Below are 23,724 nucleotides of genomic sequence, written 5' to 3'. Positions count from 1 at the left end.
CAATAGAATATATAAATGTAAAATTATAATGTTCATTAGAAAATTATATAACTGTGTTAAACAAAATTACCCCAATAAACTTAAAAAGCAAAAAAAAAAATAAAAAAAAATAAAAAAAACACAGGACAGCAATGTGGTCAATTCAATATTAGTAACTAAATACATTGAAAATTTTAATCGATTAAATCTATTTCTTGCCAGGAACCTCTTTTCACTCATCAAACAAAGGAAAATGTGTTTGGTGCAAATCACCACTGAGGTATGGTGTGACAACACTGCCTCACGTTATTTTATAGAACTTCTAAATTATGCCAGAATATAGGTTAACAAGAGTGTTATTCTTTTGTGTTCTTTGTTTATGATGAATGAAATCCTCAACTGAAGACATAGTGAATTGTTGCTAAGCAATCACCAAGCTATTCTCCTGGGCAGTGACCATCCATTAAATAGTGAATAAACTTGAAGAAAAGCCATCCTGTCTCCAACAAATTTCTCTTTGAAGGACTATATTTCTGGCAAAAATAAATACCTGAAGAAAATGACTAAAAGACAGAAGCCTGAAAAAATAAAACAGAGATCTGCAGTTATCTAAATCAAGATCACAGCATTATTTAATAGTCACTTAGGAAGATATGTCCACCAAATAGTATTATTCCTTTCTCTGATTTCAGGGACTTACTTTTCTTGAATAAATTATGTATTTGTTTAACAAAAATATATTATATGCATCAACATTAACATTTGTTCTTTAAGTAGTAAATCATAAGCAGTGTTGCTACTTTTATTGTTATATTTAAAAATTTTCACAAGGAGTCCAATTTTCTTATTTTATAAATGCATTTCTAGGTTAAAATTATAGGACCCTATTTTTTCAAAATGCTGGTTCACTACATTTTGACCACATATGATATACCATGCACTATAATTAATTTCACCTAATTTAAGTTCTACTCATTTTACAGAAAAAGAAATTGTTGGGTTCAAAGTAGTTAAGCAGCTTTTACTAGAAAATTTCAAGTCCAAGACTCTAAAAGAATATTTGGGGGATTAAAAAAAACTCAGCATATTTAATAATAAAATATAAGCAAAAAGTTTATGTGTTCATCAGGCCATTTTTCATTTATCCAACACATTTATTTAATGCCTACTATGTCTTTAGCAATATTCTAGACACTTGAAATATACCAGTAAATAAAGCAAAGTCCCCTGCCCATGTAGAGGTTACATTTTTGTTCTTTCCATTGATTAACAACTATTTCTGAATTGAGAATTTATGGTAAAATAAATTGGTATAATTTTTAAATATTTTCAAGATTTTACTTCAATCTTTACAGGTAAAGGAATAAAAGTTATGTAAGCTACTTTTGACACATTACCTCTATCCTTAAGGTTACAGACTAACATATTTGTGATTATATAATCACTACTGTTCGCTATTCAAACTTAATTTTTCCCACCATCTATTAGTACAGGAGTTCTGAAATAAAATCAGTTGTTGCTGTATTATTTGTTATTGTAAGAAAGACTCCTTGAGTTTTAAAATGTTTTTAAATTACTAAAATAATTTGGTTCAAAATAAAACCATCTGTATAGAAAAGCAACTGAAAAAATGAAAGTCAAAGATAAAAGAGTTGGCAATATTGTGTCTCCACAGCTGATGGTGTGTTTATATATATTTGTGTACAATTCTGAAGTATATATAAATTCTATAGATTCCACAAAACACCTGCTACTCAAAGAAAGCCATAAATTATTCTAAATGGTCATTACAATCAACTTGGCAAAAACTGAAAAGTTATAATCATAAAACAAGTACCTAGTTCATGCCAATATATGTTGAAACTTATTCATCTGCTTCCCATATACCTTTGGGCTTGATACTTTGCATCTAGCGGGAGAAAGCTATTAGTATAGAACTTTATATAAAGTTCATGTCACTGAATCAGTCACTGTGGTATACCTTGAGAAATGTTACTATACAAGTCACCATCTGTAACCCTAAAATAAATTGAGAAAATAAAGAATTTCTTGATTAAGTAATCCTTGTATAAATTTATCAACATGAAAAGAATATGAAAAGGGGGTGCACAATAATTATGTCTATTACTAACATTATTATATGACAAACATTGTGGTAAATACTTTATATATTTTTTCTCACTTAATCTTTATTGTGACAACAATACAATACTAGATTAAAAATAAATTGAGATGTTAAATTACTACAAACAGATAGTGATACAGAAGGATTCAATTTCAAAACTGTTCACTCCAATGTCTACACTTACTCAGTACCAGTAACCTTTACAGTGATTCTTTGATTCTTGCAAGAAACTATAAAATTCTCCAAATTGGAGACTAATAGATATGTTCTCCAGGAAGGTGTTAAGAGGAGGCACTTGAAGGATATCTGACTTCCTGTTTTGGTTCTTGAGGAAACTGATCCAGAAAAAATTAATGACTTGTCCAATGTACTTATATTGATTTTTGTCAATACTGAGATTAGAAGCAAGGCTCTTATTCTTTCTAGTCTTTGATGCTGAGCCTTACCAAGAGGAAAAGGCCTCTAAAATTCACAGATGGTTAAAGTATCACTAGTTTGTGCATACCTTTTAATACTAATGTCTCATACCCTCCTTTAAGTGAAAGAAATGCCATAAACTACAAAACTAAATGCAGTAGAAAGCTACTGGAATGACTCTGAACACCTGGCTCTCAAATATTAAAAGAAAAGAGGAAGTCAGGAAGAAAAGCAGGAAGAAAAAGGAACAAAGAAAGGAGAGGAAGGAGAGAATGAAGGAAAGGAGGGAGAGAGGCAAAGAAGGATGAAATGGAAAGAAGAAAGAAATAAAAAATGTTGCTCTCGAATCCATGAATTCCTAGATATCTGGAAGCCCCACATGGCTTTGTATGCATACTGTTCCAAGGACTAATTCTGGCAGGAATAGCTGGCAAGACTATTTTCAAACATAAGTTGCTTATGTAAAACTGTTAAATCTCAGTTGCATTCTTGATGATTTAATTTACACACAATAAAGCAGAGGTACAAAGTGATTTTTAGATACAATTAACACTTCCATGACTAGAGCAAAAATGTTTTGTTCTGTTGGAAAACTCACTAGTTTATATATTCAAGTAAATCCTTTAAAGATAATCCTATCAACCAATAGTCCTAGATTATTACTTGAATACAGTTTGTGAATTTAAAATAAAACTTCACTAGAGAAGTTTAAAATAGCAATGAAAAACAGCTTTTAGCTTTGGCTCACTAAAGATTCACAACATGACTTGACTTTGACCTTCCCCAAACTATTTAAATGTACCAGATGTTTTGAAAGCAGACATTCCTTTGAAGCAACAAAGTATTCAGTTATAGTTTAAGAATTTCCAAATAATGTCTTCTCCCTTTGGGACATATAGCTAAGTATGCAATTAGAAGCCTTTTGTCTATTACATATGAAGCTAAATAGCACTAAAATTTTTTTAGACAGATAAATTTTTGAGGGCATCATTCTCTAAACCTGTAGGTAAATATGCACACAGTACTGGAATAAGCTAACTTTAATTGTTGTTAAAAGAAGACATATGCTGCACTTGAATGAGCATAAAATTTGGGATCCAAAGATGGAAAGTAGAGTCCAACTTTTACTTCTTAACCTTATAACTTTTGCAACTCATTAAATCGTCTTGTGCTTTTATTCCATTTAGCATGAGGCCAAATAGTTGATCAATGTAAAATTGCTCTGTAAAAAGATAAATGGTTGGCAGATATTAAAATAAAGAGGTATTTTGATTTAATGAGTAAATGCATTTTCTAACGTTAGTCAATAGAATTATCTGATTATTTTTAAATCATGTTCAGAGTATCGTGATTAATTACCAAACTATTTTACTTAAAAAAAATATGTTCTTGATGAAGCAAGACACGATAAAAAATTATTTTATCTAGATTTTTTTCTTTAAGTTTATCTCAAAGATTGGGAAGTGAACCACTTAGAAATTGTTATAATACATTTATATAAATAGTTTTACCTTGAAAAAAGGCAAAGTTGAAATTAGAAAGACAAAATTGACTATTTTCACCAGAATAGAATCAAAATTAGTAGGATTTCCATGATACTGAAATGAAGAGGATACCCAAAACTCAGAATTTATATGTGTATAGAATGAAACAAAGTCATTCACTTTAGTCATGACCTGCAGTATGGCAACAAATGGTCTGTCAAAAGAAGAGATTATTTTTTTTACAGTGAAGAAATAACTCTTTATCAGCAGCTTCAGCATAAATACACTCTCAAGTTCAGCTCATCCTCTTTATAATAGGCTGACATTGATAGCTTTTGGCAATCCAGTCAAAAGAAAAGTCGTAACCAAATAATCATGATGGTTTAATATACAAGCACATGATTTCAAATGGATGGGCCTTTTCTGTAGGTTTTTAAAATGATGTTTAGATCTTCAGGCTTTATAGTCACATCAAAACAATGGACTATTAATGCATCTTTATAAATATGGGGTATATTTTCAATCTAAAGGCCCTTAATGATAAATTTGAGTACGAATTCCTTTAAAAAGTACCTATCACTACATCTCCTTCTAAGGAGATACATAATAGACACTCGAAAATAGTTCTTGAGTTTTTCGAGTTAAAATTTTGAGGATAAAGAGTTCTTAGAGATTTTTTTTTCCCCTGAGTTAAGATAAAGTGTCTGGCTGGCTAGGGGTCATTGACAGTTTGTATTTTCTCTCTACATATAACAGTAATTGAAATCCTTTTTGTTTGATTTAGTTGTTTTTAATAAACTCTAAAAAAACATACTGGTTAAAGCATAAAATCTTAGTTTTAAAAATACTAATTGATTATGCTTCAATTTATTAACATCTAATATTTTGATTTTATAAAATTACATGTTAATTATATATGATTACTTGGTTATTATTTTTCTTTTGACTAACTTGCCAAAAGCTATAGATTTCAGCTTAAGGTGGTAGCAAAATTCAGCCTGTTATAAAGAGGATGAAGGCCAAATGGACAGTGTATTTATGCAAACCAAATTTTATAAACCATAAATGTTTTTGTTCTTAGATCTTGAAATGAGCATTAAAAAGTCAACTAACTATTTTTACTTTTAAGTTCAAAACAAATAGGACAAGCATATAGTAAAAAATGAGCATGTCCAACCCACTTAGAATATATTGATTTGAAGCCATTTCAGTAAAAAATTCTTGAGGCTTCTACTTTAGCAAGGTGTTTGTTATTAAAATAAATCTACAATAATAAAAAAAAGAGCTGGTGAATTAAGGAAAATGTTTCATGTCCATCAAACTTTAGAACATGATAGAGTGCTTTCTATTCATGAAGGGTAGGTAGAATCACATGCCTTCACATCTATTCATAATGATTTAGAGTAGGATGTCAGTCCTATTTACACTTAGACATAATTCATATTCCACTTCAAGGAATAATTTAATGCTTCATTATATTAGTTATGTTATTATAAAATAAAAGGATATAAATGAGTACAATATCACCCATCAGTATAAACTGCCATAGTGAAATGAAGATACATTTATTATGCTCATACTATATATTCTTTCAAAACTATAGAGTCACATTTTCTCTGCCAATAAATTCACAATTGAATCACAAGAAATGCAGTAGGTTAATATCTGTGGCAGCAAATTTTGCTGTTAATGAGTGAATCGGCATTCATAAAACTGGATGGGTCACAGAACATACAGTTGCAAGAAAAAACACATTGTTTAAGGTTTCTTCTCTTCCTCCATGAAAATTATAGGTATGGGATGATTTTTCAAGATTAACATTTACATTGAAAAGTTGTAGGGCCAGACTTTGAAACTATGCCTAAAAGTAGTTGCCTTCTTTTTGAATGACAGTAAAGATGATTCACTTTAGCCTTGGTATTCTCCAAGAAAAAGCTCACCTGTACCTAATTGTTAGCAAGGTCTCTAACGAAAAATACTGGATGAGGAAAAAAAAGAAAAGAATCCACACTGATAGTTATTATTAACTTATTGAAAAAAATCTTAGTTGAAGGCCTTCTATGTGTTAGGCACAATGCTAGGTGCTGGTGACACGGTAACAGGATATAAATGAGTACAAAATAAACACAATCTTTTGTATGGAGAAAACAGTCTATTGTATGTAACAGACCTTATATGACTAAACATGCCTAGTCCATTTCTTTAGAGGATGTGATTGGTGTTAAGAAAAAGAGGATAGGCTAGGGCCATGCCACCCCGAACATGCCTAATCTCGTCTGATCTTGGATGTTAAGCAGAGTTGGGCCTGGTTAGTATTTGGATGGGAGACCACCTAGAAAAACCAGGTGCTGTAGGCATCTGGTTTTATGCGAGAGTTTAATTTAGATTGTTTAGTCAAATATGGCTTATTTAATAATAAAAATTAACTCAGATCTAAAGGATCCATGCTATGCCGATTTTTCATCAGGCTACAAAGTTATTGGGGAAAAATTGTATTTCAGTTTCAAGTCTATCAGATCCAAAGCCACTCATAATGCTAGAGTTGTCTGAGGAGTATATAAAAAAGCTACAGTGTAAAGCATAAAAAAATGACTATTACAAATGTTTCTAAAAGAAAACTGGATGACATTAAACTATACCACATTAATGTTTGCTTTGTTTCTGAACAATTTCTAGACTCCATAAAATGTCTGTGGTAGAATTCTAACACTTAATAAGACTCTTTTTTTTATGGGCACCTTTCATTTTGGGAAATATATGTTTTGGAGCTGCTATGTAGTGACTATCAAAATGACTACTAAATAAGGGCATTTGTATTGCTGGGCACCGTGGGGGATTTTACACAGAACAAAATTCCCTTACCTAGATGCAGCAGTCTATGCAAAAATATATTGAATTTACAGCCTCTCTCTTACGTGAAAAGTAATTTTATGTGCACATGGCACAGACACTAATGTAAAAAGACTAGGATAAGTTCTTATTAAAAATAACAGATAATTGGAGAGTTTGGAAAAACATGGAGGAGTGAAAGACATCCTCAGATCTCTCCCCTTGAAACAATAATAAGCCAAATACCTAAAATGAAACAAACAAACAAACGAAAAACAGCCAAACCACCCACCAGTACATCTGAGTGTGGGATCTATGCATAAAAGCTACATAGTTTAGAACCCGGGGTGTCTGGGCCATGGACTAGGAAAAACAAAGAAGCTGCATCTCACAGCCAGAGCTCCCTGTAGGAGAGGGGGGAAGGGAGAATGTTTGGCGAGTTCCCTGAACAACCCTGACTGGGAGAGCTGTGCATGCCCAAGTAATGAGGGTAGAAAGCAGAGAATCAGGACAGCAGAGAAACAATAGTTGATTTTTCCAGCTGCGATTGCAGAACCAAGGCTGAGCCACAGACCTTAGCACCCAGCTTAGAGGGCCCCCCATATCTTCCCAGATCAAACATCATGGAGATTCACAAGGGGAATCAGGGTGAACACTATCGAAACTGTCCCTGACACTGACAGATATGGAGAGTGAGGGTACTAAATTGATTAAATATCTATTAAAAGGGGGGGCACAATTAAGGTTTTCTATAAAGCAGGGATCCAAGAGGCTTAGACGCCACCTACTAGAAATCAAAAGAAAAACGTCCTTTTTTTGCAATGAGCTAGAGAGACTTTTATATAATAAATCTTTCTGGAAAGAAAAGCTGAATACACTTCTTTAACACCCAGGTGGAAAAAATAGTCCATTAAACACCATGAATAATGAAGATAAAAAGACATCTTAGAAAGAAAGAGAAAAATCTCCAGAAAATGAGCTTACAGACATAGAAATACGCGACATAAATGACAGAGAATGCAGGATGGTACTTCTGAAAAAACTCAGCGAGATCTGAAACAATTTCAGGAATTGAAAAAAACAACTAGATGAGCAGAACGAGTTCTTTAGCAAGGAGATCGAAACCTTCAAAAAGAAGAGAATAGATCTCTTGGAGATAAAAACACACTGGAAGAGTTGAAAAATTAAATAGCAAGCTAGGGAAATAGAGTTAACCAAATGGAAGAAAGATTCAATGATATCGAAGGCAGAAGTCTAGAAACAAATCAGAAGGATGAAGAGAGAAACTGAAGAATGAAAAATAATGAAAGAGAAATACAAGAACTAGATGATATCATCAAGAGAGGAAACATAAGAATAGTGGGCATTAACAAAGGCGAGGAAAAGGAGCAGGGATAAAAAAGCACTTTCAGACAAATAGTTAACAAGAATATCCCAAACCTAAGAAATGAACTGGAGGTTAGAATTCAAAAAGCCAACAAAACACCAAATTATCTCAACCAAAAAAGGCCTTCACCAAGATACATTGTATTAAAATTATCAAAAATCACCAACAGACAAAATTCTCAGGGTGGCAAGGGATTTCCTTATAAAGGAAATCCCATTAGATTATCATCGGACTTCTCAGCACAAACCTTACAAGCCACAAAGAAGTGGAATCAAATATTCAAACTATTAAGTGAAAGAAACTACCAGCCAAGAATAATGTATCCAGCTAAGCTCTCCTTTAGATATGAAGAAGAAATAAAGACTTTTGCAGACATACAAAAATTCAAGGAACTCTCCACTACGAGGCCTGCACTACAGGAAATATTGAAAGGGGTCAGCTCACTTAAAACAAAATGACAAAAAAAATCATAATTAGGACTATGGTGACTAACAGGCATATAGAAACAGAGGAGTACAACCATTACTAGAAACAAGGCATTATAAACTTAAACCATAAGAAGAGATTTGCTATAGCAAGATAGTAATGGACATTCAGCATACATAGGGACAAATGGAGACAACAATGACTGAAAAGGAGAGGATTTAAAGATCCAAATTAGTAAAGGGGAATGGAGATAAGTCACACACAGAAGAAATTGAGAAGTGTATACAAATAACTATCTTTTATATATGTGTAAAGGTAACCATATGCCAAAGATTCAGAACTGAAGTATACAACATGAAATGAAAAGAACTAGAGGGAAAACCCACAACAGTCAACTAAAATAAAGAAATCAGAAACACAAGGACAAGGCATCAATGGAAACATCAAGCTACCAGAAAGCAGAAGATAAAATGACTACAAGAAGACCTCATATTTCAATAATCACACTACGTGTAAATGGACTGAACTTACAAATGAAAAGGCACAGAGTTGCACATTGGATCAAAAAACAAAACCCCACCACATGCTGCCTCCAGGAGACACATCTCAGCTCCAGAGACAAATATAGGCTCAAAACAAAAGGGTGGAAAATAATATTTGAAGAAAATGACATTCAGAGTACAGCGAGAGTAGTGGAACTAATATCAGATGAAATAGACTTCAAAATAAAAAAGGTAAAGAAAGATACTAAGGGACATTTCATAATGATAAAGGGAATCATGCACCAAAAAAACATAACACTTATTAATATCTATGCTCCCAATCAGGGAGCCCTGACATATGTAAAGTAATTAGTAACAGAACTAAAGGGAGATACAGATCAAAACACTAACATAATAGGGTACCCCAATATCCCAATGTCAAATATAGACATATCATTCAAACAGAAAGCCAATAAGGAAATAACATCCTTAAATGGCACATTAGACCAACTGGCCATAATCGACACTTCAGAGCCTTCCTTCCCCAAGCAGCTGCTTATACATTCCTCTCTAGTGCAAATGGGATATTATGAAGGATTGACCACATACTGGGACAAAGAGATAGCCTCAACACATATAAGAGGGTTGAAATCATACCAACCATATTCTCAAATCATAATGCTTTGAAATTAGAGATCAACTGGAAAAAGAAAGGGGGAAGAACCACAAATGGAGATTAAATAACATACTACTGAGTAATAAGGGGTCAAAGAAGAAATAAAAAGAGAGATCAAGAGATACCTAGAAATGAATGAAAATGATAGTACAACATATCAAATCTTTTGGGAAATGGCAAAAGTGGTCATAAGAGGATAGTTCATATCATTACAGGCTTATCTCAAAAAAAAAAAAAAAACAAGAACAAGCCAAAATAAGCTAATGCTTCAATTAAAAAAATATATATATATAAAAAAACACATGAGCCTCAAGTCAGCAGAAGAAAAGAAATGATCAAATTTAGAGCAGAAATAAATGAAATTGAAAACAAACAAATATATATATATATATAAATGCAACAAAGAGCTGGTTCTTTGAGAAGATTAATAAAATTGACAAAGCCCTAGCTAGACTCACTGAAGATAAAAGAGAAGGGACACAAATAAACAAAATCAGAGATGAAAGAGGGGAAATTATGACAGACACTGCAGAAAACAAAGGATCATACAAGAATATTATGAAAAGTATGTAATACCAAATTTAGTAACCTAGAAATGGACCAGTACTCAGAAAAATACAATCTTCCTAGCCTGAATCAAGAAAAACTGGAAAATCTAAATAGACTGATCAGTGAGATGGAAATTGAAATAATTATCAAAAATTTCATAAAAGGCAAAAGTCCAGGGCCACATGGCTTCATCAATGAATTCTACCAAACATTTAAAGATTTAATACATATTCGCCTCATACTCTTGTCAAAAAATCGAAAAGGAGGCAATACTTCCTAACTCATTTTATGGGACCAATATTACCCTGATACTAAAACCTGGTAAAGATAATCAAAAAATGAAAATTACAGACCAATATCTCTTATGAAAACAGATGCAAAAATTCTTAATAAGATACTAATGAACTGAATACAGCAACATATTAAAAAGATTATACACTATGATCAAGTGGGTTTCATCTCACAGGGATGGTTCAACATAAGCAAATTGATTAATGTGATACATCATTTAAACAAATTTAAAAAAAGAATCATATGATCGTATCAATGGATGCAGAAAAAGTCTTCGACAAGACACAGCATCCATTTATGATCAAAACATTTAACAAAATCATTATAGAAAAAAAGTACCTTAACATAATAAAGGCCATCTATGACAAATTCTCAGCAAAAATTATACTTAATGGTGAAAAACTGAAAACCTTCCCTCTGAGATCAAGAAGAAGATAAGGCTGTCCACTGTCACCACTGTTATTCAATATAACATTGGAGGTCCTAGCAAGTGCAATCAGGCAAGAGAAAGGTACTGAATGTATCCAAATAGGAAAGAAAGAAGTCAAATTGTCACTATTTGCAGATGACATGATTCTCTATGTAGAAAACCCTAAAGCTTCCACAAGAACATCACTAGAAACAATAAGCAAATACAGAAATATTTCTCAATACAGAATCAATGTTCTAAAATCCATAACGTTCCTATACTCTAATAATGAAGTGTTACAAAAGGCAGTGGTAAAAAATAAATTATTTTACAATTGCAACAAAAACAATAAAATACTCAGGAATAAATCTAACAAAACATGTGAAGGACCTATACAATGAAAACTGTAGGACCCTACTAAAAGTAATAGAAGAAGTTACAAAGAAATGAGAAGATATTCTGTATTCTTGGCTTTGAAGAATCAACATAGTTAAAATGACCATATTACCTACAGCATTATACAGATTTAATGCAATCTCCATCAAAATCTCATCAGCATTTTTCAAAGAAATAGGAAAAGAATCATCAGATTTGTATGGAAGCACGAAAGATCCCAAATTGCCTAAGCTATCCTGAGAAAAAAGGACAAGGCCGGAGGCATCACTCTGCCTGACTTCAGATTATACTACAAAGCAGCAATAATCAAAACGGCATGATTACTGGCAGCAAAACATGCACAAGGACCAGTGGAACAGAATGGAAAGTCCAGTAGGCTTTTGTCTTTCACCACACACCAAAATTAACTCGAAATGGATTAAGGACCTGAATATAAGACCGGAATCAATAAAATGCATAGAAGAAAACATAAAAATTAAATTCAAGGACCTTGGACTTAAAGAGGATTTTATGAATTTGAACTCAAAGGCCCAGGAAGTAAAATCTATAATAAATGAATGGGACTACATCAAACTAAAAACAAGTATTCTTTTCTAAGGTGACATTCTGGGATTCTGGACACTTCCTTCTGCTCAATATTTGAGTTAGGCTGCTCCCATCTAATTCTACTTCCATTATCAAATGGCCAAAAGCCTGATTTTCTCCTGACAATGAATGCTTTCAATTCTTTAACTCCACCTGAATGTCCAAGTTTGAAAGATTTCAATGGATTTCCCCATTCATACAGAAATAAAGATCCATGAGCTTCCCTGGGCACATTTGATTTCTTGGTTCTCAAATAGTTAATAAGCTCTTTATCTCTAGCCCTATATGGGAAATAAAGTTCTGATTTGCCATTTATGTCCAATTCTTTCTCTTCCAGATTCCTACTTGTTGAATGAGACCATACTACTGCCTAAAGAACCAGCAATGTCTGGTTCCTTTCTTATATGAAAGGGGAAAATACTGAAAAATGGATAGTCATTTCTCTTGAAGAAATTTTTCTCTGTAAAAATAAAGGTAATAACTTAGAAGAAATGTAATCTTTCTTTTTTAGAGAAGATTCAGACTTAATTTTTCAGGAAAATAAAACCTCAACATTGTTCTGTTGTTGCATTTTCTGTCCTAAGATTTCAAGAATTCTAACTAGCAGTGATTATATCAGATGTATTTTTTTTGCATCAAAAAGTACCTACCTGAGACAAACACATTTTATGAAACGACCTATTTATTTGTACCAAAATATTGGGAATTAAATTATTTGAAAAATGTAAAAATACAAAAACAAATCAAAACCATATCTCTGACTATCAATGTACGTATTTGATGTCAAATCTCATAAGACAAGACCATGTATACAATAGAAATGCAATAAATATTTGTTCAGTGAAGAAAATATTGAAGTTTCTCCAACTATTTGAGCTTTTGTCAAGAATTTATACAGAATTAAGGAGAATGAAAGAAAAATAATAATAAAAAGAAAATTTCAAATAATTGTTCAAAAACTTGCCTTGTTAAAAATACAGAGATAATGAAAAGGCAAAAGTTTTATAATAAACAGATAAGCTTTGGTTTTATACAGAAATCTTTTCTAACTCACATTTCTCATCAGTCTGTGACAAAGCAAAATAAACCGAATTTCAGTGTTAAAGAAGCTGCATCACCATTATTTTGTGATAACATTCGGCATGGGCATATGCCAGTGTGATTTCTATTTTACCAGTCTTGTATGTAAGACCAGAGGACAAATGTCCATTTTTAAATCATACACTTTTGTTTGCCATTGATTTCCATATAATTAGTATTTTATTACTATGTAATAATTTCCAAGGGAATCAAAGAGGGAAATGTTCTAATATTTTTAAAGTAACATTTTTTCTCACACGTGACCTGTTCTACAAGATATTTAATCACTTTTATCCTCAATTTTTTGTTCTGCAATATGGAGTTAATAATAGTGTCAATCTCATAGAGTTGTTTTGAGAATTAAGAATGACAGAATTAAAATTATTATTGTTATTAATATGATTGTGATTGAAGAATAGAGAGTGAGCAAATAAAATGAAGTCACTATTGTCAAGCTGCCAAATGCTAAAATCACACAGTTTGAGATGTGAGGAAATGATTCTATTCATATTTTAACTATCCTGAGAACTTAAACTTTTGAGCTTTCCAGTTTTGTGTGAATACTTGGATATATGTCAAATCTACAGATAATCCTCTGATCATCCCCTGCAGGACTAAGGAAAGAATGTTCACATACCCAGGCCACCTGCCATCCATTATCCAGACTGCCTAACATTCATCATCCAGACCACTATCATCTAGAGGATTATCATCTTGGATCAATCCAGAGGCTAAGAATGCAGTACATTCTTCTCAAGAATGTACTTTTGATTTTATGAACTATGAATCTTTCTTTTTTTTAGAGCACTCTAGGTCATGCTTAGTTGTGTTTCTGGTTTGCAAACCCTTAAGACTCTTGAATAAATCTTTATCATTTACTTCTAGCCAAAGCCTCCAGACTCTTTGTGAGTTCATTAAACATATGGTAAAATAAAGAATAATGTTACCCATTGAAAGGATACCTATATAATGAGCAAGCGCCTGTCCATAATTAAGATGCTGTGTAGTGTCAAAAAAGGGTCTCAGTCTAGGCTGTAGGCCATGTTTTTCATAACACAATAAATTTATTAAATTTATTAACACTGCATGCTTATTGTTTTTAATCTGTATTAACTAAGTCCTAATTTTAGAATGTTCATCTGAAACCAACCACCAAAAATATATCAGAGAACACTTGCTCTATTATCCTGGAATCAATAATTGACTAGTTACTAATTTACTCACTATGGAGTAGAGGAATCCTTTATGGTTCATCTATTTTTGTTTGTAAGCTATACTGTGGTCATTTAGTTAAAGTTTTTCCCTTGTATTCAATTTTATATAGATATATCTTTGTTAGATTTATAAATATTTGTTAGGTTAGATGAAAATGATACAGAAAAAAGGAAAACATGCTGAAGGATATTGAAGCAGATGGAAAACAGTCAAAATAATGTAGTATTAGTTTTAGTTTATTTTTGTTATATTCTGGAGGGGGACAAAAAGGAAGGAAAGCTATCATGTGTTGAATACCAAGCATGGTGCTAGAAACTTCTATGTGTTAACACATTTAGCTCTTGCTCTCAATTTTTAAAGGAGGAAATGGCTGGGTTGCATGTTGAAAAATTTTAAGCAGATATACATTGCATCTCAGGTGAGTCAAGAGGTGTCATGGTTATTTTTAATCCTCTGAAGAAAAAAGCTGCTTTTCCAGGGTGGTGCTAAGATATGTTGACAAAAATAATTTCTCACCCAGGAAACAAACATTTGAAGTAGTGATAGACATGACAGATGCTTTAGTTTGAAATTACATAGACACTTGTAGTGTTGCTTTTCTATCATTTGAATAAAAAATATGAAGTATGTCTCCAAAGCTGTCAAATTGATATCTTTTATAAATACTGATATTTAGACAAAGGAGAGATGAGTTATCTTACAAATTATAAGAACTATTCCCAGGAATAACTGCAAACTTAATTTTACTTATTAAAATCACAAATGAAACTTAACCTATCATTTTGTAGTTCCACTCAAACTATTAAGTTACTAATATCAGGACTGGTGTTGTATTAAATTACAGTAAATACTAGTTTATGGTATAATACTTTTCCATTGTTTTGGTTATAATGAAACATTTGATGTGTTACAAATCCCATGTTTGCCTCCATTTGGGGGGAAATTATGCTATCTTTGCAGTCACACAGAAATGGTAGTCATATAAGTATTCCTATTTCCAGTTTTCCCTTTACTGATAATGACCTGGTCAGCCAAATTTTGCTAACAAATTCCATTGAGTCTGATTTGTCAAACAGGAAGCCTTTTTCTTTACTAATTTAAAGTAAAAAAAATGCTCATATTTCCTTATTTTAATGAACTGAGTCCATATAATTTTGGAAGCCAATGATATAATATTAACTTAAAATAGAACCAGAATAACACTGTGTTAGCCTCAAAGTGAACTTTATCTCCATTTTAAGTAGAGTTTTCTTGGATAACAATCATACCTTAAGGAAAAATTTGTATAGCAATGTGCCATTGGATAATATATGACATTTGTCACCCAAAATATTGCTCTTTTAAGATTAAGCTCTCTCTTTCTGTCCCCCTTCTCCCTCTCTCTCTCCCTACTCTGTGTTTTTAAAAGAGCAGTTGTTTGAATATTCAAAATTTTTATAAAATAACTGCCCCCCTTCTCCCTCTCTCTCCCCCTACTCTCTGTGATGTTTTTAAAAGAGCAGTTGTTTGAATATTCAAAATTTTTATAAAATAAGCATTTGTTCACACTTTCTTCTTGTAAATTCATTATCAAAAAATAACTGTCAGAAACACTATTTGCCTCTTGACTAACGAGTCTGAATTATTCTAATGCAAAATACTCCTGGTTCAAACAAAATGCTACTAGGTGCTCTGATTCTACAAGGCTGTGATACTTTCCTTCTTAAATATCTTGCTTTTTTAACTTATTGAAAATTTTTATCATGACAAAAAACAAATGTATCGTTTTTTTCTATTTTCAATAACAAGTAAAACTTCATTACTTTAGAAGAAAAGCTGATTAAAGATCTAGTGACTAACGTAATCTTTAACTCAGTTGCAGTTTCCTCAGAGACACTCTCTACATTACCTTACCAAGAAGCACCATCCCCCTAAGATAGTAGAGACTTAGTAATTCCCGCAATTATGGCTTGTGAAAATAGTATGGTGCCCCACAACACATTAATACAGGCTATTATATTAGCCCTATATAGCTCTTCTATAGCTTTGTACAATGAAGGTTAATTATGGAAAATGAATTCCAACTATTTTTTATAAATGCTTACTAAGTGGTAACTTCCGAAGATACAAGATTAAATAATCCTATTTTAGAGAAATGTCTAGTAGGATAAACAGAAAAATAAAGTGACAATTTCAAGTCAGTGAATTACACGCTATAATGGAGGAATATACCAAGTTGTATGAAAACCAAGAAGAAACATAAAATGGGAATTTAAAAAAGTTTCCTTTTAGTTAGTGAGTTTTGAAACATAAGTAAGAGTTGATTAGGAAAAGGGACTTAAGAAGGGAGTAAGAACTGTTATCTGAAAATTTGGTCCTTTTTTGTTTTGCTCTTCAGTAATGTATCTTTTCATAATAGGTAGATCTGATGATGAAATCCTCATCCATATTTCTATAACCAACAATAAAAATCTTCTAAAATTAGAATTCTCCTCATTTATTATTCAACTTTCTTATTTCTATGAAGCTTTCATCAAAGAATGAATGATAAAATAGTTTTCTAATCCTAGGTAGCAACAGGTGAATTAAGTATTCTACTTATTAAACCTGACTCTTAAATTATAAGATAGTTATTTTATTATATCACAGTACATTATGTATACTTGTCATTAATTAGTAATCATAATTCATTTTCTATCCAGCTATGTGTACTGTAGGCCAATTACTTCAAAGTTGATATAGCACATTCCCCAGGTGCTAATGTGAATTTTATTTCCAGATTTTTAAAACACAGTGCTGTAAATTATAAAAAAATTGTAACAGAGTTTAACATTTATGACCAGATAACATTTATAACAATTAACAGGGATGACTTTACTGAAGATCAGAAGCATAGTACAAAAGGAAGAGATCGAGGCATTAAAAATAGAGAATGGAACTGATATTTATAAAGGAATGCTAATAAAATAGATTTTGTATTGAGACTATAAGGTCAAGGATCTGAAATCTTTTTTATATTTATCTACAAATTGACTATCTCATTATTTGATTAACTAAAAAATCATACTTTTCAAAACTTAAATTAATCCTGCAAAATAATACTGCTTAACTATATAGATCACATCAGGTTAGTCATGAGGTTAGACAAACTTAATTCTTAGCAATATAAAATTCTCTTTATTAAAATATTTATTTTGCAATTACAGTTTGCATATGATATTATATTAGTTTCAGGTGTACATATAGTGATTAGATATTGATAAAACTTACAAAATGATCACTCTGATATTACAGTTCTTACATTATTGACAATACCATACAGTTATTACAATACTATTGACTATATTCTCCATGCTATTCTTTACATCATCATGACTATTTTGTAGCTACCAATTTGTAACTCTTAATTCCTTCCCCATCCTCACCCATACTCTCAACTTCCTCCCATCTTGTAATCATCAAAACGTTTTCTGTGTCTAAGACTTAATTGCTGTTTTGTTTGCTCATTTATTTTGTTTCTTTAAATTCCACATATAAGTGAAATCATATGGCATCTGTCTTTCTCTTACTTATTTTACTTAGCGTAATACTCTCTAGGTCCATCCATGCAGTTGCAGATGGCAAGATATAATTTTTTATGGCTGAGTAATAATCAGGTGTATATATGTACCCTTTCTTCTTTATCCATTCATCTATTGATGGACACTTAGGTTGCTTTAATATCTTGGTTAGTGTAAATAATGCTGCAATGAATATATGGATGCATATGTCCATTCAAATTAGTGTTTTGGATTTATTTGAATAAATACCCAGAAATAAAATTACTGGGTATTTCTTTGATTAGATACAGCCTTTGTTTTAAAGTCCGTTTTGTTTGGGATAAGTATGGCAACTCCAGGTTTTCTTTTCAGTTCTATTTGCTTGAAATATCTTTTTCCATCCCTTTACTTTCACCTTGTGAGTGTCTTTCGATCTAAAGTGAGTTTCTCATAGGCAGCATGTGTTTTCTTACATATTTGGCCACTAATGACTTTTAATTAGAGCATCTAACCATTTGCATTTAAAGTAATTTTTGTATAGTATGTAGTTATGGTCATTTTATTTTTGATCTTTTGATCTTTTTTTTCTTAAAGAAGTCCCTTTAACATTTCTTATAATACTAGTTTGATGGTGATTCATGATTAAGTTTTTTTGTTTGTTCGTTTTGTTTTTTACTTGGAAGCTCTTAATCTCTCCTTCAATTCTAAATGCGAGCTTTGTTGTGTAGAGTAATTTTTGTGGTAGGTCTTTGCTTTGCATTGCTTTGACTATTTTGTTCCAAGTCCTACTGTTCTGCAAAGTTTGTTGTGAGAACTCAGCTTCCAGTCTTATGGGTACACTTGCAGGTAACTAATTGCTTTTCTCTTGCTGCTTTTAAGATTCTCTCCTTGTATTTAAACATTGGCAGTTTAATGATGTAGGCCTTTTGGGGTTCATTCTTTTTGGGGACTCTTTGAGCTTCCTGGGGTTGTATGTCTACTTTCTTCATCAGATTAGAAAGTTTTCCATCATTATTTCTTCAAATATATATTCAACTTCTTGTTCTCCCTTGACAGATGCCCCTATGACACAGATGTTATCTTTAATTTTGTGCTATAGACTCTTTAAATTGTTATTATATTCTTGGTTACATTTTTCTTGTTCTAATTAGGTGTCCTTGGCTTCCCCAACCTCCGCGTCAGTGATTCTATCCTCTTCTTCCTCCACTCTGTTAATTCCTGATAATATACTCTTCATCTCAGATAATTTGTTCTTCATTTTTGATTGGTTCTCTTTTATAATTTCCATTTCCATTTGTATGTTTTTAAAAATCTCTTTGTTAAAGTTCTCACTGAGTTCATCTACACTTCCTCTGAGTTCATTGAGCATCTTTACAACCAGTGTTTTGAAATCTTCATCTGTTAGATTGCTTGACTCCATTATTCCTAGATCTCTGTTCTATTCTCTTATATGGTTTCTGCTTCTTTGTCTTCCCATTTTTGCTATCTTTCTGTGTCTGCTTCTATGTACTAAGCAAAGCTTTTAAGTCTCTCTGTCTTATTAGCGCAGCTTTGTGTAATAGGTGTCAGTGGCACAGTTCTGAGAGGGGGTCAGCTACAGGCCAATTTTAGCCCCAGCCTGTACCCTCTGGAACCACCTGTTAAGATTCATCAAGCAATCCACAGGTGCTGTGCTTATAGTTGTCTCATGAAACCAGCCCAGAGACCAAGGCCAGCTGCCACTAGTGTGAGACTCTGTGCTGCATAGCAAGGATCACTGGACTTGCGGAGGACACAACTAGATGTGGCTTGGGTGGGGCCGCGAGTTTGGGGAGGTGTAGTTTCAGGGAATCTTCTGGGCAAAGCAACCTCTGTTATCCACTTTGATGACATCTCAGCTATGGTGGCACTGCGTCTGCACACTGGGAGGGGGAAGGGCTAAACAGAAGAACAATGTATATCACCAGCACTGCTGCTCAGGAGAGAGCCTTGCCTCCAGCAACTCAGTGTTCTCTGTAAGTCTCTGGTTCCCCCTGAGCAGTCGACAGTGTGCTGGTGCTTAGAGTGAGCAAGTGTGTCATCATGAATGTCCGCTCTCGGACACGGCACTTTTAAGTGACGTCTACAGCTGCTGCAGTTTCTGTCCCACTAAGCCGCTTGGAACCGTCTTCTAATCCTCCTACCTCCAACCATTGCAGGGTTATTTCTTATTTCTCATTTCTCAACATAATTGTGGGGCTTCTGTTAATCTTAGCCCCAAGTGATTTGGCTTGCTATTTGCTCCTCGTTTCCATCACAACTTTGATATGATTGCAAGAGGGGATGAACGAAGCTTTTATCATCTATGCCATTTTGCTCAGTCTCCAAATTTTAAATGTTCTTAAAGAAAAGATACAACAAAGTGAAGTGACATTATCAGCATTGTACTACTAATTGATAGGATAGCTTTAGGTGAATTCAAAATACCTTGATATGAGAAAAGGTCCACAAAGTGTTCTGTGAAATTAAAAATATAATTGTGTCAATGAATCCACACTAGACCTAGTTATATTTTGAAAAATGTAACTTTTCTCAATATTGTTTTGGTCTAAGACATCAGAAAAAAAGTGGAGTGAGAAACATCCCCAGATACCTCCCTTGGAAACAACAATAAGCTGAACATCTAAAAAACAACAAAAAACACCCAAACTGTACAATAGCACTTCTGAGTGTAGGATCTGTGCATAAGAGCTACCACCAGAGGTCAGAACCCCGGGACTTAGGTGGTAAACTGGGAGAAACAAAGAAGCTGCATCTTGTAGCTGGAGCTCCCTGTAGGAGGAGGGGGAAGGCAGGTTAGGTGGGTTCTCTGAACTGCCCTACCTGAGAGGGCTGTGAGCTCCACATGACCGGCTGGAGTGCCCAGACATCAAGGCAGAAAGCAGAGAAGTGGGGATGACAGAGAAGCAGGGAGGGCAAAGAAACTACAGTTGATTCTTATGAGCAGAAGAAGCAAAACTCGAAGCCGAGTGGCAGTCCGAATTGCCAATCGAAAGGGCCCTTAACCACATATACTCTGAGACTAAACAGCAGAGAGCTCGGGGGAATCTGAGCAAACAATACAGAAACTGATGCTAACACTGACAGGGACTGAAACTGAGGATAGCGAGTGTGGTTAAATATTTATAATAAATAAATAAATAAATGGCATTATTAAGACTTTATATAAAACAAGGATCCAAGAGCCTTAGATGTCACTGACTGGAAAACAAAAGAAACATGCCTTCTTTGCAGCAGGCTAAAGAGTGTCCTTTGTATAATAACTCTTCTTTCTGAAGGAAAAGCTGAACATTCTTCCATTAATTCGCAGGTGGAGAATTATTCCATTAAACACCATGAACAACCAAGGTGACAAGGCATTTCAGAAAGAGAAAATCTTCAGAAAATAAACTTACGGACATAGAAATATGCATTTTAAATGACACCTAATTCAGGATGGCACTTCTGAAAAAACTCAAAGAGTTTTCAAACAATTCATATCAACAATTTCAGGAATTGAAAAAAAAGTAAATGAACAGAATGAGTTTTTTAGCAAGGAGATTGAAACCCTCAAAAAGAATGAAATAGAAATTCTGGAAATGAAGAAAACACTGAAAAAGATGAAAAATGAAATAGAAACCTTGGGGAATAGACTCGACCAAATGGATAAAAGGATCAGTGATATAGAAGACAGAAAGCTAAAAATAAATTAGAAGGAAGAAGAGAGAACTTGAAGAATGAAAAATAATGCAAAAAAAATACAATGACTAGCAGATACCATCAGGAGAGGAAACATAATAATAAAGGACATTCTCAAAGGGGAGGAAAAAGAACAGGGATAAGAAAGCATTTTCAGACAAATAGTTGATGAAAATTCCCCAAATCCAGGGAATGAGCTGGAGTTTGGAATTCAAGAAGTCAACAGAACACTCAATGATCTCAACTCAGAAAAGCCTTCTCCAAGACACATTATATTAAAATTATCAAAAATCATGAAAAAGAAAGAATTCTAAGGGCAGCCAGGGAAAACAAGACTATAACCTAGAAAGGAAAACACATTAAATTATCTTTAGACTTCTCAGCACAATCCCTCCACGCCAAAAAGGAGTGCGATCAAATATGCAAACTATAAAACAAAAGTAACTACCAGCCAAGAATAATGCATCCAGCTAAGCTCTCCTTTAGATATGAAGAAGTAAAAACTTTTACAGATGTACAAAAATTGAGGGAATTCTATACTATGAGACCTGTATTACAGAAAATACTGAACGGGGTCAGCATACCTAAAACAAAATGACAAAAAAAAACACATAATAAGGTATGAAGCAACTAAAAGACAGATAGAATAGTGCAACCCTTTCTAAGAACAGGGCATTATAAGCTTAAACAATAAGAAGAGATTTGCTATTGCAAGATAGTAATGGTTAGCATACATAAGGACAAATTGAAACAATGATGACTAAAAATGGGAGAATGCAAAGATCCAAATTCGCAAAGGAGAATGGAGGTAAGGCACATGCAGGACAAAATGTATGACTCTGTGTGTGTGTGTGTGTGTGTGTGTGTGTGTGTGTGTATAACTATACTTTACATATTCGTAATGATAACCAAATGCAAAAGATTCAAGACTGAAGTATATAACATAAAACAAAAGGACCAGAGATAAAACTCACAAAACCCAACTAAAACAAACAAACAAACAAACAAACACACAAACACACAAACACAAGGAAACAAGGAAACACTGAGTTTACCAGAAAGCAAAAGATAAAATGGCTATAACATGACCTCATATATCAATAATCATATGAAATGTAAATGGACTGAACTCAACAATAAACTGGCACAGAGTTCAAATTGAATCAAAAAACATAACCTAACCATATGCTGCTTCCAGGAGACATATCTCATATCCAAAGACAAATATAGATTCAAAGTGAAAGGGTGGAAAATGGTATTTCAAGCAAATGCATTAGGAAAAAAAATGAAAGTATTGATACTAATATTGGATGAAAGAGACTTCAAAATAAAAAAAGGTAAAGAAAGATACTGAGGGACACTTCATGATGATAAAGTGGATCATGCACCAAGAAAATATAACACTTATTAATATCTATGCACCAAATCAGGGAGCCTTGAAATATAAAAAGCAATTACTAACAGAACTAAAGGGAGAAACAGTCCAAAACGCTATCATAGTAGGGGACCTAAACACCCCACTGTTGGATATGGACAGATCATCCAAACAGAAAATCAATAAGGAAATAACATCTTTAAATGACATATTAAACAAATTGGACATAAATGACATTTACAGTGCCTTTCACCCCAAAACAGCTGCTTATATCTTCTTCTCTAGTGCACATAGAACATTCTTAAGAATCGACCACATACACAGATAGCCTCAACAAATATAAGAGGAATGAAATCATATCAACCATATTCTCTTATCATAATGCTTTGAAACTAGAGATCAACTACAAAAAGAAATCAGGAAGAACCTCAAATACAGTAGATTAAACAACATGCTACCAAAGAATAACTGGGTCAGAGAAGAAATAAAAAGAGTGATCAAGAGATAATCATAGGAAAACATATCAAATCATTTGGGACACGGCAAAAGCAGTCATAAGAGGAAAGTTCATTTCATTACAAGCCAATCTCCAAAACAAATGGCTTTCAGAGGAAAGCTGCAGTAGCACTACTGCCTTCCATCCCAAAACAGCTGTTTATACATTTTTTTTCTAGTGCACATAGAACATTTTCAAGGACTGAACATATACGGAGACTCAAAACAGGTAGCTGCAACAAATATAAGAGGGTTGAAAGCTTACCAACCATATTCTCTGATCATAATGCTTTGAAACTAGAGATCAAGT

At 33.0% G+C, this 23,724-nt stretch overlaps 1 protein-coding gene and 1 pseudogene across 1 annotated transcript in view; one reads left to right on the top strand and one right to left on the bottom strand.

Moving 5' to 3' along the window:
• The window catches only part of HTR2C (5-hydroxytryptamine receptor 2C), a 295,289-nt gene that overhangs the window by 217,276 nt on the left and 54,289 nt on the right, over positions 1-23,724 (bottom strand). The gene's annotated exons all lie outside the window — the stretch shown is intronic.
• LOC118608320 lies at positions 6,244-6,362 on the top strand (annotated as a pseudogene).

The sequence above is a fragment of the Rousettus aegyptiacus genome, unplaced genomic scaffold (assembly GCF_014176215.1).
Source record: "Rousettus aegyptiacus isolate mRouAeg1 unplaced genomic scaffold, mRouAeg1.p scaffold_m13_p_9, whole genome shotgun sequence".
Taxonomy (NCBI): domain Eukaryota; kingdom Metazoa; phylum Chordata; class Mammalia; order Chiroptera; family Pteropodidae; genus Rousettus; species Rousettus aegyptiacus.
This window is presented reverse-complemented; position numbering and strand designations above follow the sequence as displayed.